The sequence below is a fragment of the Saccostrea echinata genome, unplaced genomic scaffold (assembly GCF_033153115.1).
Source record: "Saccostrea echinata isolate AGI-Se365-2 ecotype Australia unplaced genomic scaffold, CSIRO_AGI_Sech_v1 ptg000005l, whole genome shotgun sequence".
Classification (NCBI taxonomy): domain Eukaryota; kingdom Metazoa; phylum Mollusca; class Bivalvia; order Ostreida; family Ostreidae; genus Saccostrea; species Saccostrea echinata.
The window spans coordinates 14,193,291-14,205,118 of record NW_026889754.1 but is presented as its reverse complement, the minus strand read 5'-3'; the positions used below and the strand labels follow the sequence as shown (position 1 = coordinate 14,205,118).

At 35.4% G+C, this 11,828-nt stretch overlaps 1 pseudogene; it reads left to right on the top strand.

The window, feature by feature from the left end:
* Window positions 1-6,812: 6,812 nt before the first annotated feature.
* LOC133179687 (putative nuclease HARBI1) lies at window positions 6,813-8,704 on the top strand (annotated as a pseudogene).
* Window positions 8,705-11,828: the final 3,124 nt, after the last annotated feature.

The window sequence follows — 11,828 nt, the reverse complement described above, 5'->3', positions numbered from 1 at the left end:
TATTTTCACCCTTTGATTAATCTCTGTTTAGATTGTAATGAATCAATTTGCACTTGTCTTTTATCTAATAATAACTCAAATGATTATAGCTTAAAATCTGAGAATGCAGATCTATGTAAACTTAAACAAAAAACCTTTTTGAAACAGAATCAAAGAGAATTTTATAATCCATCTCCAACAACAAACACTCAAAATGATGACAAACTAGATGTATGTGATCCAAAAGTTGGCCTTCTGAAAAAAGGTCTGCATTTTGTAAATTTGAATGTTTGTCACATTTTACCAAAATTGGATGAATTAATTTTATATTTAGAAGATCAACAAAATGTTGACATTTTTTCTTTATGTGAAACTTTTCTTAATGGAAATATTAGTGATTGTATTATAAATGTAAATGGATATACTTTTGAAAGAAAAGATAGAAAAGGAAAGGCAGGTGGTGGACTTGTTACATATATTGCAAATGATTTAAAATATAAACGACGAATCGATTTAGAAATAAGTAATTTAGAAACAATGTGGCTTGAAATTAATCTTAAAAATTCTAAACCTATACTTTATTGTTCAGTTTACCGTCCACCATCTGCCACCTCCTGCTGGGTGGAAGATTTTGTTAGAGAAGTGCAGTGTGTTACCTGCTGTGACGACCAGGAAGTGATTATTGCAGGTGATTTCAATATTGATAAGACCCCCCACAGAGTTGGTCATCTGCAATTGTAGATTTGGAATTAACACAATTAATTAACACCCCAACAAGAATTACAAATAGCTCTAAAACTCTCATTGACCGTTTCTACACTACGCACCCTGCTAACATATGTGAAATATTGGTACCCCCTGTAGCAATGTCTGATCATTATCCAATATGTGCCACCCGAAGCTTAAGATCTAACAGCATGCAACACAAAGGCAAACATATTGAAATACAATATCGTGACTTTAAAAACTTTAATGAAACTGATTTTTTGCATGATTTAAACAATGCAAATTTTGATGAATTAAATCTACTGCATGATCCTAATGACATCTTAACCTGTTTTTATGAAATTTTCAATTCTAAACTTAATAAGCATGCAAATGTTAAAACAAAGCGTGTGAAATCAGAATTTCGCACTAAATGGTTGACTCCAGAAATAAATGATGCAAGGAATTTACGAGATCAATTCCATAAGCAGGGAGACATGGACAATTTTAGATTTTGGAGGAACAAAGTCACCTCTTTGATTAATGATGCAAAATGTACATATTATAAGACAGTAATTGAAAATAGTTCTACATCAAAGGAAATGTGGGGTCATTTAAATCAGCTGGCCTCAAATTCAGATAAAAATTCATCTCCTTCCAATATAACATATAACGGGTTAGATCTTGATAATTTACAGGATATTGCAAATGCTTTTAATGAGCATTTTGCACAAATTCCAAAAAAAATTTATTAAATAACCTTTCGTTAAATAGTTTTGAATCAAAAAAATTGAAAAGATACACTGAGACAAAAGTTGGAGATCATGACTTTTTTGAAATTCCTTTGATTAATGAAGCAAAAGTATTTGATATGTTAAAGAGACTTGATGTAAACAAATCTGCCGGCATAGACTTTCTTGGACCTAGATTGCTTAGACTTTCAGCTCGTATAATATCCAAATCTCTAACACACCTAATAAATTCTAGCATAATCAAGGGATCCTTTCCTTCAGAATTAAAAGTCGCAAAAGTAACTCCTCTATTTAAAAAGGGCGATAAATCTGACCCAGGAAATTATCGCCCAATCTCAATTTTACAAACTATATCGAAAATTTTAGAGAAGCATGTAGCAGAAAATATACGCATCTTTACTTCTCATTTTGATTTATTAATGAAAGCACAATCTGGATTTAGAGAATTTCACTCGTGCTAGACAGCTCTCACAAAACTAACTGAGAATTGGCTGCATGCAATAGATCAAGGAAACTTCGTTGGCATTACTTATTTGGATTTTAGCAAAGCATTTGATCTCGTAAATCATGATATACTAATTAGAAAACTTATATGCTATCACTTTGATCCAATATCAATTAAATGGTTTCAATCATATTTATATGATCGAACTCAAAGTGTTAAAATTGGTGCATACACATCTGAATCACTGGCAGTCACAGCAGGTGTTCCACAGGGCTCTATTTTAGGTCCTTTATTATTTCTGTTATACATCAACGATTTACCATTATCTGTTGAACATTGTAATATTGATATGTTTGCTGATGACACTACAATGCATTTTCATGGTAACAATCTTTCACGTATTGAAACAACTCTTAATCATGACCTGTTTCAAATACAAAACTGGTGTCAACAAAATCAAATGATTTTGAATACTGATAAAACAAAGTGTATGTTAATGGGAACACAACAAAAGAAATCAAAATTAGAAAACGCTAATCTTCATTTAGAACTTTTCGGTCATCCCCTTGAAAACGTAAGAACAGAGAAATTATTAGGTGTTCACATTGATCATACTCTTCAATATACTTGTCATGTAGATGCAGTTTGCAAAACTCTTACATATAAATTATTTACTTTACGCAAAATTAAAAAGTTCCTTCCACTGCATACTAGAAAGCTATTTTATAATGCATTTATTTCACCATCAATTTTATATTGTCTATCCATTTGGGGTAACTCTCCTAAAACTCGCATCGATAGAATATACAGACTTCAAAAAAGAGCAGCTAGGTTTATTTTAAATGAAAAATATGACGCACCTTCAATGCCCTTATTTAATAGTCTAGGCTGATTAACAGTTCATGAACTTCTGTATTTACAGAAAAGCATTCTAATGTTCAAAATATTTCATGGTATGTCTCCTGATTATATGCATGACTTTTTTTGAATTTCAAAGTTCTGTATCATACACGTTACACTCAGAGACAAATTCAGAACTTCGATTACCAAAATATAAAACAAATTTATTTCAAAATTCTTTACAATATTCAGGGGTTATTATCTGGAATGAGTTGCCTATTAGTATCAGGAAATCCCAATCCCTTGCAATATTTAAAAATAGTGTTGAAAATTTTTTACTTACGAAACGTACTGATTCTACATGAATTTAAATAGCTTACTTTTTTTTCTTACTCTATCCTTTCCACCTTTTAATGAAATTTTGATGTTTTATTTATTCTGTTGTAACATAGTGTTGACATTTTATTGTCTTATAGTTGTGATTTGTGTTTATTGTATATATATACATTGTATATGTGTTATGGAGAAGGCCCCGAGGAAGACTAGTGCTTGCACTAATCGGGTTACCTTCTATAAATAAAGTATTATTATTATAACAGTGTATAGAGCTCCAACATCGACTGACTCAGTTTCCTTACCCTCTGGGGTAAGGAGGGCTGTTCTTCCTCCCATTCATATCTGGACTTCCCTTCTTTCTGAGCAGCTAGACACATCCGTGATATCTCCAATCTAAATTTTGAAAATCTGTATTACACACATATTCCAGATCTCAGAGAGAGATTGAGATTAACTTGCACTTTTCACTTGCACAGAAGCAAGTGAGTGTCTTGTGCCATTAGGCAGGGCGAAGGCCTCCGACATCGAGTAAATTTTGGGCTCGAAAAAGTCGTCTACTGTTTTTTGTTCATTTTCGCTGTGCACAAAAAAACGTCTTCATGATCTACATGAAAAAAAAATGTGAAATGGGTAAAGGTCTCACTGAATTTATTGTTAATCGTTTCGTAATAATTGCAACATCTTAAGCATAAAGTGGAACACCTCAATTTATGAAATGACTTTCAGACAGGGGATATTGGATTTGCGTTACATCCGGGAACTGGGGGACAATCGTTTGCAATTTAAAATTACAATGTCGCTGGTACTCAATGGGAAATAACACAACTCAAGAGAAAATAAGAGTTTGAAAAATCAGACACAAAACTTACTTACTTCTAGTCAAACTTCATTTACTCTCCAACAGAAAAACAACGCATTGAAGTTGCAAAACAGTTGGGTATCCTTGAAAATGTGAACATTTTAAACTCCTCTCTAGCTTCATCGTCAGAGCTTTCATTCGAGTGTTTTATAAATATTAATCCAAAAACACATTTGAAAATCAAAATACACAATGTAAATTCATCCAATATGTTAGAGAAAACAAGCAATCCCCTCAAAATGGTAATGTTAAATTTTTAGCTCACCTTAGCTTTCCCTGAGCTGAAAGCTCAAGTGAAACTTTTCTGATCACCTGTTGTCCGTCTGTCCGTTTTTGAGGTATTTCAATTATTTAGGTTCATGCAAATATATTTGTGTCTATATCGATTTGGTGGTCCATGCATGTCATACTTACACGTCTCTGCAGTAATTTTAGGCACATTGTCTCTTGGCAAACAACTATGGGCAAGGACATTGTATGAAGACGTCAGATTTTGTTGAAAAGAAGAGTATCATGACTTTCATAAGTAAAGAGAAAATCAAAAGCGGCATGAAGCAATAAAAAGGGTTCCATTGTAGTTCCGTTTTCTTCACTAGAGTTTATTCGGGTGGTTTACTGTACACGTCATGCGCAGAAATTACTCCCCGTACGAACTACTATTCCCAGTCGAAGTTAGCCATTACAAATAGTACTACTTCACTTTTTGAAGAAAATAAGTAGTTTTCGGAAATTATTTGCTTTGGTTGCTGATATGTGGCCACAAATTATCGGACTACTGGGCGCTCACCCTTTTATGAAACTCTGCTCTGGTAGAAGATCTGGATTCAGCCTCTACTTTCTGTAGAACACAACTTGTTACTTGTTACAGATGCCAGTACTGTTGGTCTTGGAACTGTCTTGCTACAAATTCAGAATGAAAAAAAAAAAAAAAAACGTATTATCTTCTATGCAAGAAGTAGTCTTAGAGATGTTGAGAAACGTTACTCTCAAACAAAAAAAAAAAGGAAGTGCTTGGCATAATATGGGTAGAGAACGTTTTCATATGTACCTCTGTGGGAATGACTGAACTTCTTACAGATCATAAGCGTTTGGAATACATTTATTCAGCAAAGTATAAACCAAGTCCGAGGGTCAGTAAATGGGTGTTGCGTTTACAGCCATATCGATTTTAGGTTGTGTATATCAAACAAAAGGACAACATAGCAGATCCGTTATCACGATTGACAAAAATAAATGAGAGGAAAGTCAAACAGACGGATACTGAGGATTTTGTGAAATCTATATCTCTACAAAAGCAATGTCTATCAAGCAGAAAGAAAGTTTCTGTTTGTTTGTTGTTTATCTGATTTTGGCCTGAAACGTCAGGATGAAGTCATTATATCAAGAATACGTATTGGACACTCAAGGTTTACTCACTCGCATTTACTAACCAGGGAACACCAACCTGAATGTATATCTTGCGACTGTGCAATGACTATACATCATATACTTTTAGAATGTACTGATTTTTCGCCTGTAAGAAGTAGACTATTTAATAATGTGCAAATAATGTTCGATCTTTTTACAAATATTAATACTTAAACAATTTTACAATACTTGAAGGAAACTGATTTTTACATTAAGATTTCAATTTATATATATTAATTAAAAATTTATTTTATATTACAAATTTAACTGTTTTCATATTTTTAAAATTATATCCGTCGGATGGGATGTTAAATGGATTACAACCCCTTTGGCACGCAAAAGATCGTTTCTCTGGTTTTCGCAAAAAGAGTAAAAGAGCTTTGGTGTTTCCAGGGATGCCAATCTGACTTGGAATAAAAAACAAAAGTCTACTACTTTTACCTTGATGAGCGAAATGATAATATTGAATTAATATATCTATAATGTATGGTTGTATGATGTTCATATTTTTTTATCGATTGTAAGCAAGAGAGCGAGTCCGAGTATATTGTGAATTTGTAATCAGTGTTAGATTTAATATATTCAAATGCAAGCAGAGTGGCTTTTGCTTCTGCTGTAAAAATAGCTGCTTCATTAGGAAGCCGTGTAGAAAAAAAAAAACACTTTTGTCAATCACTGCAGCTGCTGCCACTTTGTTTTTATCTTTTGAACCATCTGTATAAATATCGACTGAAGAATTCTTAGAATGTTTTATTTCTGTCAATTTCTGTTAAAAACAAGATGATTTGTCTCTGATTCCTGAAATTCAGTTAAAGATGTATCTACACTTGGTTTTATTAATTTCCATGGTGGTATTTCGGAATAGTTAATGGGTTTAATTATATCTAAAGGTATTCAGAATCTCTTACGTGTTTTTTAGATCTTAGTCCTAAATGTTTTATACACGAGGAACTAGAATCATATTGCCTGAAACTCTACGTAACACTTCTTTAAAAATCGCTCATGAGGGACACCCAGGAATAGTAGTAATAAAAAAAACATCTGCGAACAAAAGTAAAGTGATCTAGAATGGATCGCGATGCTGAAGAGATGTGTAAGAGATGTCATGCCTGAAAAGTGGTAAGACATCCAGTCCAGAGCCTGTTAGAGTACTGAACTTTGAAAAGGACCATTGCAGTTACTTGGTGCAGATTTAATGGGACTCCTACCATCAGGAGATTTGTAGTGGTGGATTATTACAGTAGATATGTGTAAGTTGATATCTTGACAAAGACCACAACCGAAAAAATTATGAAAAGTCTTCACAAGATGTTTGAAACACATGGTTTACCATTACAGATTGTAACCGATAACGGTCCTCAATTCATCAGAATGGAATTCAAAGACTTCATGGAACATCATAATGGGCGGACTTCATTTGTCCAAGATCGGCGTAAAACCGACGAATTGGCAAATCAAATAAACCGGCGTAAAACGTGTAAAAACAAAGATGGAGGAACCCGTTGTTGTTACAACTGCTGTGGCAAAAGTTACAGATGATGAAGATGATGATATCGAAACATCTTTTTTTGAGAAATATGGGCCATCAACAGGGTGAGTGTTGCGATATATCCGTGAAAGTTTATCTATAGAAATGTAATGAGTAATACAATGTGTCTATACCTTCCAAACACTGAGGTGAGACTAGGACTAATGGTATAGTCCAGGAGCCTGTTCACCCCTGTTTGGGTGGTATAGCCCTTTACTATATAAAAGGCTGCAGAGGCAGTATTTGTCATTCTGAAGTCAGACGTCTGTATTGATAGGAAGCTTCTGAAGAAGAAAAGGTAATTATTGAAGTAGCCATAGTGAGAGATTTTTGAAAGGCTAGGGTGGAAGTAGTAGCACTAGTGAAAAGTAAACCAGGGGATTGGGAGATACGAGGTGCAGTAATCCTGGGTAAGGGTGAGACACCGATTACTCTTAGAACTTGGTTGTGGAACACAGTGCAAGGTGCCCAGCCACTTCTACATTTAACCCAGTAAGAAAGAACCTCAGTTTGTGTCACCACTGTAAGAAAATAGAACACGGGACAAGTAACCCAGTAAATCAACAATATTCATTGTAAATAATATTAATTCCCAGTGTTAATCATAGACTCAAGTAGAGCCAGAGGAAAATTTTATTCATACTTGTCTAAATTAAGACCCCTTTCCCTTTGAAAACGAACCCTTAGGTTACACGTTACAGAAACATATACTTATCGAATGTAAACAATGGAGGAAATTCGAGTCGTAAAGGACTTTTTATGTTTGATTTTGATTATCATAATCATTTCTGTGTTTTCTTATCAGATAATGGCTTTATTTGTGCACATATGGGTCATATACTAAATGTGTGAATCTAGTATGCACATTTTTTCTTCATTTCAGATTTGGAGAAGGATAAAATCTCTAGAGTATTTCGAATACACAATTCCGAGATACCTGCCGGATTCATTTAAGCACCCTTTAAAGTGTCCCATGAGACGTATGAAGTACTTTGTGAATCATTATCTCAGTATCCAGGTGTATTGCCAGAGGCATATCCCAGAGGAAGAGCCCACATACCATTGCAAAAAAAAAGTATTGATGATACCTAGTTTCTCAAGAAAGTGTACAATAATTAAGTGATAGGTTTGGTGTAACTGAACATAGTTTTATACGATGCAAAAGACAAATACAAATAATGTGTGATCAGCGTCTATGCAAATTTATTACATGGCCAAAGCATGATGAATTCAGAGATATAGGTATCTACAAGATTTGATGAGATGGGAAGATATAACTTTCCAGATAAACTTGGAGCAGTAGATGGGAGCCACATTCCAATTCAGGCTCCTATTCAAAATCCCAAATGTTATTTTAATCGGAAACAATTTCATTCTATTGTACTTCAAGGTGTTTGTAAAGATGATCTGAAAGTAGGATGGCCAGGTCGAGTCCATGATGCTAAGGTCCTACGAAACTCATCATTATGGAAAGAAGGATTTCATAACTGTGACAATGGGAACTACCACTTAGCTGGAATTGGAGCATACCCATTAAAAGAATGGCTTCTGACTCCATACAGGGATAATGGCCATCTCTCACAAGAACAGACACAGTTTAACGTGGCACTCTCATCAAAGAGACAAGTCATTGAGAGAGCATTCGGTTTGCTGAAAGGAAGATTCAGGCGACTAAAGCTATATGAAATCAATCAGAGAGGTTTGTCGGACTTGTTGCTGCATGTATTTTGCACAAAGTATGTATCATTGAAGATGACCTGTTGGAGGACTTAATAAATGAAAATGAACATGATGTTATTCTGGAAGAAAATGAAAGAAATGCATTGTTAGAGCGGTCTACAAAAGAGAATTAACATTACAAATGGAATGTAATTAGGATTTGGATCATGAACAATTTTGAGTATAATTCAAAAGAATTATTTTTTTTTTGCTAGCTTATTGAGTAAAATTCATTTTGGGGGGGGGGGGGAAATTGGGCTTTTTTTCTTCAGACAGAACAAGAACTGTACTATAGCCCCCCCCCCCCTTCAATCGGAACTCTTAAATTTGTGCATACTATATAGCAGTTGACATGGAAATCTTTATAATACAAAGATTTTATTTACTTACGGGAAAATAAACTCTCTGTTATATAAGTTAACTTTTGCATCATTTATATTTATATATTTAAATTTATTTCTAAAATAAACACACAGTTACTATTGACTAAACATTTATTCAGGAAAAAATAATAAAAGAATACACTGTAACAAAAGATAAATCGCAGATGCAACCCTGACATGTCTGCTAATGTGTCATCAAAATTAATGTAATGGGAGATATGTTGACAGTACATGAATGCCCACCCAAAGTACATCGTATTGCAAGATGAAAAATACATGCCAAATGGAAAGGTAAGAAATAGTTCCACAGTTCAACTCTCACCAATAAAATTATGTAACTTTTTATAAATTTCGGTAAATATATGCTGAATATCATTACAACTTGCTCTGAAACTGTATAAGGGACAGAAAAGTGGAAGGACAAAAGGTTGATTGATTGATTGTATATTGTTTTACGTCCCATTCGAGAATTTTTCACTCATATAGAGACGTCACCATATACCGGTGAAGGGCTTCAAATTTTGACCTTTACTCGGCACTCAGGGCCATTGAGCAGTGAGAGATCTTTATCGTGACAACGCCTGCCGTGACACGGGGCCTCGGTTTTTAAGGTCTCATCCGAAAGACCCGCAACTTTCACTTCAAAGTGCCGAGCGCATGGCGAAGGAACAGTTGCTACCTATTTTTTTATCGACTTAGTTCTGTCGCGGCCGAGATTCGAACTCACGACCTCCCGATCACGGAGCGAGCGCTCTACCGACTGAGCTACCGTGAACGGTATGGAAGGACAAAAAACAGACATGACAGGTGGGGTATAAAATTGGCAAACACAACCACTTAATGAACAAATTCGAAAGTTATAAAACACTATCTGTGTTAGCAAATTTACATGGCACAATCTGTCAATTATCTTTTTCAGGTTCTATTTCTTGACCAAGTCTTTCAAAACCCCGACCAGGGAATTAATAGTGTTGTTTTTCTCCTTATGTCTCCTCTCAATTGCTTCTTTTTTCTTTTCAATAGCTTCTGTGAAAAATGTTTTCATGATGTCAACCGATCTATTTGAAGCCCTTTACCGGTATATGGTGACGTCTCTATATGAGTGAAAAATTCTCGAATGGGACGTAAAACAACATACAATCAATCAATAGCAGAAGTCAATTATGTTCAAAATGTGTAATTTCACTAAATAGTAAATCCGGTCAAAGTCAGTCTATTCAGTAAGGGCTTATGTGGACCTGAGTGGATCAGAAAGCCTGGACTTTGGAAAATTTGCATGAGAAGTCATCCGAATTCAGAAATTGAAGGAAACATCATAGAGTTAGAAATATTCAGTCTGAAAATGTATGCACTATTTATTCAAATATTAAGATTAAAACAATTGAATTCACCCGTTGGAACGTTTTTGTTTGTTTGTTTGCATGTTGTTTAACGTCTCTCTCGAGAATTGTTCACTCATATGGGGACGCCACCACTTGCCGGTGGAGAGCTGCAAATTTTGTCCTATACTCGGCACTTAAGGCCATTGAGCAGTGAGGGATCTTTTTCTTGCCAGCACCTACTGCGACACGGGACCTCAATTTATACGGTCTCATTCGAAGGACCGGTCTCCACGTCCCACAGTGGGATTCGAACCCGCGACGTAAGGATCAACTCCTTACGCCGCGACTCTAGAGCAGACGCTCTAACCACTGCGCCACGAGGGCGACCCCGTTGGAACGTTAACTGTTTCGTAAACAGGGCACGAGCTCCGTTTGCTGCATAGGGGTTTGTATAGCCCAAGCTGTCAAGCAATGGAGGAGAGGAGTCACAGATATAGCCCCAGACGCTGATTGGTGAGGCTGTATAGCCCTCCTGTCAAACAGACCCAAGAGGGGGAAGGGTCACAGATATAGCTCCAGACGATGATTGGTTGGGCAGATATAGCCCCAGACGATGATAAGTAAAGGGGAAGAGAGTCAGATATAGCCCTAAAAGATGATTGATTGAGATATAGCCCCCTGGCAAATCAGAAAACGGTCAGATAAAGCCCTCAGAAATAAATAGGTAATAGAATAGTAGGAGTAAATGCTACCGATGTAATATAGCCCAGCAAATGAATGGTTGTAAAAAAAGGAGGGAGTGGAGAATGTTATTCAGAATATGTATATAAACAGCTGTAGCACATGTAATAACATACAGCACATTAAGAAATGGACGATTTTCTAATAGTGTCATCAAAGAGACCTCATGAAGAGGAAAAAGATATTGAGCGAGTTAAGCCAAACAGCAAGAATACGACTAAAGAATTCGACATAGGAAATGATTGTCACGTTTCCGCACAGAGACATGAAGGCAACTTGTCCAAACATATACGATATTTTGAGACCAGTCCTACTGGGAGAAAGTATCCTTCAACGCCAAGCAGTGGGATAAAATTGTCCCGCTATTAGCAGACCTTTTTTCTGTATTCATATGAAGCAGAATTTGTCAAAAATCTTGTACGTGAAAAGAAGAAAACACTTGCTGTGGCCTTCAACTCGACATTTAGATATATCGACGACGTACTGACAATTAACAATGGCTATTTCCATTCTTATGTCGATACGATATATCCTAGTGAACTTGAAATAAAAGATACCACAGAGTCTGACACATCTGTTTCATATTTGGATATTTTACTTGAAAAAGACGTTAATGGTAATCTAACAACTAAGCTTTATGATAAACGTGATGATTTTAACTTTTCAATCGTCAACTTCCCTTTCTTATGCAGCAATATACCTTCATCACCTGCATACGGGGTATATATCTCTCAGTTGATTCGATACGCAAGAGCATGCTCTACGTATGTACAATTTCTAAAACGAGGTAAATTATTGACAGATAAACTGAT